Raw genomic sequence first — 6,369 nt, 5'->3', positions numbered from 1 at the left:
CCACATGGAGATAGCACCAGAGCAGGAGAACCACATGGAGATAGCAGGAGAACCACATGGAGACAGCACAGAGCAGGAGAACCACATGGAGACAGCACAGAGCAGGAGAACCACATGGAGACAGCACCAGAGCAGGAGAACCACATGGAGATAGCACAGAGCAGGAGAACCACATGGAGACAGCACCAGAGCAGGAGAACCACATGGAGATAGCACAGAGCAGGAGAACCACATGGAGACAGCACCAGAGCAGGAGAACCACATGGAGATAGCACAGAGCAGGAGAACCACATGGAGACAGCACCAGAGCAGGAGAACCACATGGAGACAGCACCAGAGCAGGAGATTAAGGCAGAGGGTCTGACATGGCAACGTCTGGAGCAGAGATCACAAGCCCGAAAGGGATGGAGGTGCTTCATCGATGGCCTATGTTCTGGAAGGAATACAAAGGCCTAGCTAAGTAAGAGTAGGTTATGGGCTGGGTGTGAGTAATTATGAGTACTGTACATTTACAATACATTTTAGTCATTTAGCAGACGCTCTTACCAGAGCGACTTGCATTCAACTTAAGATAGCTTGGTGGAACAACCACACACACTACATGGCCAAAAGTATGTGGATATCCCTTCAAATTAGTGGATTCAGCTATTTCAGCCATAAAATCGAGCACACAGCCATGCAGTCTCCATAGACAAACATTGGCAGTAGAATGGCCTTACTGAAGAGCTCAGTGACTTTCAACGTGGCACCGTCATAGGATGCCACCTTTCCAACAAGTCAGTTCATCAAGTATCTGTCCTGCTAGAGCTGCCCCGGTCAACTGTAAGTGCTGTTATTGTGAAGTGGAAACTTCTAGGTTCGGCTCAGCCGAGAATTGGTAGGCCACACAAGCTCACAGAACAGGATCGGCAAGTGCTGAAGCGTGTAGCTCCTCAGTTGCAACACTCCCTATCGAGTTCCAAACTGCCTCTGGAAGCAACGTCAGCACAAGAACTGTTAGTCGGGAGCTTCATGAAATGGGTTTCCATGGCCGAGCAGCCGCACACAAGCCTAAGAAAAAAGGGCGGCAGGTAGCTTAGTGGTTAAGAGCGTAGTGCCAGTAACCGAAAGGTCGCTGGTTCTAATCCCCGAGCCGACTAGGAGAACAATCTGTCGATGTGCCCTTGAGCAAGGCACTTAACCCTAATTGCTCCTGTAAGTCACTCTGGATAAGAGCGTCTGCTAAATGACAAAAAAATATATAAATAAATAAAAATAAGAACACCATGCGCAATGCCAAGCCTTGGCTGAAGTAGTGTAAAGCTCACCGCCATTGGACCATCTGGTAGTCCGACGGAATAATCTAGGTTTGGTGGATGCCAGGAGAACACTATCTGCTCCAATGCATAGTGCCAACTGTAAAGTTTGGTGGAGGAGGAATAATGGTCTGGGGCTGTTTTTCATGGTTCGGTCTAGGCCCCTTCGTTCCAGTGAAGGGAAATCTTAACGCTACAGCATACAATGACATTGTAGACGATTCTGTGCTTCTGTAACCGGTGTGAAATGGCTAGCTAGTTAGCGGTGCGCACTAGTAGTGTTTCAATCTGTGACGTCACTCGCGCTGAGACCTTGAAGTAGTTGTTTCCCTTGCTCTGCAAGGGCCACGGCTTTTGTGGAGCGATGGGTAACGGTGCTTCAAGGGTGACTGTTGTCGATGTGTGCAGAGGGTTCCTGGTTCAAGCCCAGGTAGGGGCGAGGAGAGGGACGGAAGCAACACTGTTACACTTCCAACTTTGTGGCAACAGTTTGGGGAAGGCCCTTTCCTGTTTCAGCATGACAATGCCCCTGTGCACAAAGCGAGGTCCATACAGAAATGTTTTGTCGAGATCGGTGTGGAAGAACTTAACTGGCCTGCACAGAGCCCTTACCTCAACCCCACCGAACACCTTTGGGATGAATTGGAACGCTGACTGCAAGCCAGGCCTAATCACCCAACATCAGTGCCCGACCTCACTAATGCTCCTGTTGTTGAATGGAAGCAAGTCCCCGCAGCAATGTTCCAACATCTAGTGGAAAGCCTTCCCAGAAGAGTGGAGGCTGTTATAGCAGCAAAGGGGGGACCAACTCCATATTAATGCCCATGATTTTGGAATGAGATGTTTGACGAACAGGTGTTCACATAAATTTGGCCATGTAGTGTACCTCAGTCATAGTAAGTATATTTTTCTTCAAGGTAACTATCAGCAAAGTTAGTACTAGTAAGGAGAAAAAAAGTGATGGACGATCGTTAGTTTATGAAAGGCCTGTGGGATTATTTAAAATACTCTGAAGAGGTAATGTTAGGGTTCCAGACATTTTCGGAAGATACACACTGTAGCCAATGAGAAACACCGAGAAAGTTTAGTTAGACACCAAGGGCTGTGCTACTCACAGAACTAGAATGAGATTCTGTTTATGTGATGCTACTACTAGGTAGTTGTCATTTGATGACCTTTGACCTCTCACCAACCATCATTTTTTTTTTCATCATCAATGACCTTGGCTTTGTAGCTACTGTGACAGTGGACACTGAATAACCATTGTATGGTGACTAGACATATGTGTTATCTGTCAATCAAGCCCCCATTCACATCGACGGGGCTGTAGTGGAGCGGGTCGAGAGCTTCAAGTTCCTCGGTGTCCACATCACTAAGGACCTGTCATGGTCCAAACACACCAACTCAGTCGTGAAGAGGGCACGACAACACCTCTTCCTCCTCAAGAGGCTGAAAAGATTTGGCATGGGTCCTCAGATCCTCAAAAACGTATACAGCTGCACCATTGAGAGCATCTTGACTGACTGCATCACCGCTTGGGAGGGTAGTGCATACGGCCCAGTACATCTCCCTGCCATCCAGGACCTCTATACCAGGCGGTGTCAAAATAGGACCTAAAAATTGTCAAAGACGCCAGCTACCCAAGTCATAGACTGTTCTCTCTGCTACTGCACGGCAAGTGGTATATTGATAAAAGTCACCTTGTCCTAGAGAGATTTACACAGTTATCAAAACGCCACGCCAGGGTAAGCCTACATGAAACACAGCCCTTATTTTAAGTGTTTCTAAAATCCCATATGGGAAAAAATGAATGGTGGAAAAACAATTGGAACCATTTCCTTGTTTTGACTGCTAGGTTTTGTGGGTATTATGACTCATACTGTGGTACTCTATTCACACTCTAGATTCTACCCACACATACTACACTGACACTTCAACACACACTCACATATAGACACACTCCTCACATATCCTGATTGCCTAGTCACTTTTACCCCATCTACCTACATGTACATACTGTATTACTTCAATTACCTTGTACCCCTGCACATTGACTCAGTACTGGTAGTCCTTGTATATAGCCTCATTATTGTAATTGTGTTACTATTTCCTTTTTTATTTAGCAAATATTTGTCTTACTTTTTACACCTGTTGCATTCGCCGCATGTGACCAATACAATTTGATTTGAGGTGAATGTCCAGCGAATTTATACCACCTGCAGTGGAAGCTGACAGAAGTTTACAAGAAGCAAAACTGTCTGCCTGGAGTCATAGACGATGTGAAATGGTAGGCGAATTAGTAACACATGGTAGATCATCATAATAATGTTATATTCATTGTAGTGCAACCCCCCAAGTGAATACTTCAGAAGACCGAGTTGATAACGAGCTCTAGCTAGCTAGCCAGTCAAGTTAGTGCTCGTTAGCAAACGGCTAACTCAGTGGACTAAACGCCACTAGATGGCGAATTAAGTTTTTGGAGTGGAGTTTAGTCCACTAGCAAACGGCTAACAATCTTAACAGCCAGCTAACCAATCACAAACTGTGTTAGCTACTAGCTAACTAAAGAGTAAAAACAACATTTTCTTATACTGTAATACATGTAACATTAAAGACAACTTGATAGCAAATGCAACTACATTTGGCCATCAGAGAGCCGCATTCACTATCTTCTTATCTTGATAGAGAGCTAACAAGTTAGCATCGGCTCCCATTTCATGTTGAAACAAATATATGCATTGAAAACCTGTGTAGCTATAAATATATCAAAAAGCGCAACTCAGTCAATTAAAAGCTAGCAGAGAACAAAGCCAATTGTTATGTAATTAAATAATGTATGGAACATGGACAGTAGTCAGTAATGTGTTCTTATTCCCTATATTCGGTCGGGATCACATTGCCTCGTTGGTCTATCAAAAAGCGCAAAACAGTCACTTCAAAGCTAGTAGAACAAAGCCAAACGTTATGTAATTAATTATATAATGTACCGAAACACAGAACAATGACACAGATATTTCACCGAATGTATAAATGTGAAGCATCCGGTTTGGCGTTTCCGCTCACTACCAAATATGGTGGTGAGAGGAAGACCGGTGGCCGACTGTGGGAGAAGATGGAGCTAGATGGATTTTGGCCGACATTTGGCTAATTTTCTCATCGATTAAACATTTGATATCAATACAGTTTTCTGCTTCCAAAACTTAAAATCTGTTACGAACGGAGTGGACTTGCGTTGTTTAGAAGGAATTGCAAGGGCAAATTGAGTTATTGCTCTCGCTAGCTCGTACTTCCCTCTGCCCTCTTGGAGTAATTTGCTCCCATTAAAAACGACAGGCTGTAGTCTATCTTGGATGAATTATAAACATCTTTGTTAGTAATGTGTTCTTATCCTCTTTATTCAGCCAAGATCACATCGGCTCGTTGGTCTAGGGGTATGATTCTCGCTTTGGGTGCGAGAGGTCCCGGGTTCAAATCCCGGACGAGCCCAACATTTTGAAGCTCAACAGTACATTAATAATCAACATTTTTGGAAGAGATCATACTACTTAGCTAGCTATGATACTAAGGGACTTCCTAAAAACACCCCACTTTGATACAGCTGCGACCGGAAGTGAGTATATGTAGCAGGTTAGGAGAGCATTTTCCATAACCCTTTTCCTAACCATAACCTAATTTTCCTAACCTGCTATGTTAATTATCCTAACCTGCTGCATTAGTTCTCCTAACCTGCTACGTTAATTATCCTAACCTGCTGCATTAGTTCTCCTAACCTGCTACGTTAATTATCCTAACCTGCTGCATTAGTTCTCCTAACCTGCTACGTTAATTATCCTAACCTGCTGCATTAGTTATCCTAACCTGCTACGTTAATTATCATAACCTGCTGCATTAATTATCCTAACCTGCTGCATTAGTTATCATAACCTGCTGCATTAATTATCCTTACCTGCTACATTAATTATCCTAACCTGCTACGTTAGTTATCCTAACCTGCTACGTTAGTTATCCTAACCTGCTACGTTAGTTATCCTAACCTGCTACGTTAGTTATCCTAACCTGCTACGTTAGTTATCCTAACCTGCTACGTTATTTCTCCTAACCTGCTATGTTAGTTATCCTAACCTGTCACTTCCGGGCGTAGCTGTATCGAAATGGCGTGTTTTTATGGAATCTCGTTAAACTGACGTCATGGGAATTCCAATTGTGGAGACAACCTCTGCACACATTTAACTAGGAACCTTCTCAACAGATCTCATGCATTGGTGGTATAGTGGTGAGCCCCGAAGCCAGACGTGTATAGCCGTAATACACGTTTTGGTGACCTTTTCTGCTGCTTTTGCGACGCGGTTGGATCCCACGCGAACCCGCAGCAGCAGTGGTCATTGACCCGGGTTTGATTCCCGACCAACGCAATCCGAATTCGAACTTAAAGACGCATTCCAGAGATTTTTGAACTTTTCCGGTTTGATAAACAATATTCCAAGTGTAAATACAGTAAAGTACACACACTTGTGCCATGTCATGATACCTTGACCACCTATTAAGATGTGCCTTTTGTTAAAGACCCACTATGCAGAAATCGCTCTGCCATTTCCTGGTTGCTAAAATTCTAATAGTTCTACTAATTTCAGTTTATGTGACAAAACAGGCAGGCGTAGTGTAGAGAATCATTGTAGCATCTAAACCACTGTGAAATATAATTTCCATAACCAAAAATAAAGTAAAAGACGCAAAAACAACGCAAAGCATATAAATAGCGCACATAGAACAGATCTACCGCTTCTTAGACTGGCTTTCATTGAGAATGACAGATCTATAACTCACATTTCAATGTGAATTTGGTCAGGTCGCCCCAAAAGTGACATATTGCAGCTTTAAGTAAATCAGGTGATAGATGATTTGCTAGGGAGGCTGGAGTGCATCTTTTAAATGATGTTGTCTTTGTGATGGCCTTAATAGGTCAGCAATGAGCTGTTATAGTTGGAGCGATTCATTAATGTCTGACGTTGTAGCAAATAGCAATGCTTGCATTTTGTTATAGATTTTACATTCATTTTGACTTTCCGTTTCATAT

Source organism: Coregonus lavaretus, assembly GCF_964263955.1.
Source record: "Coregonus lavaretus genome assembly, contig: HAP1_SCAFFOLD_784, whole genome shotgun sequence".
Taxonomy (NCBI): domain Eukaryota; kingdom Metazoa; phylum Chordata; class Actinopteri; order Salmoniformes; family Salmonidae; genus Coregonus; species Coregonus lavaretus.
Note: the sequence above shows the minus strand (reverse complement) of the source record.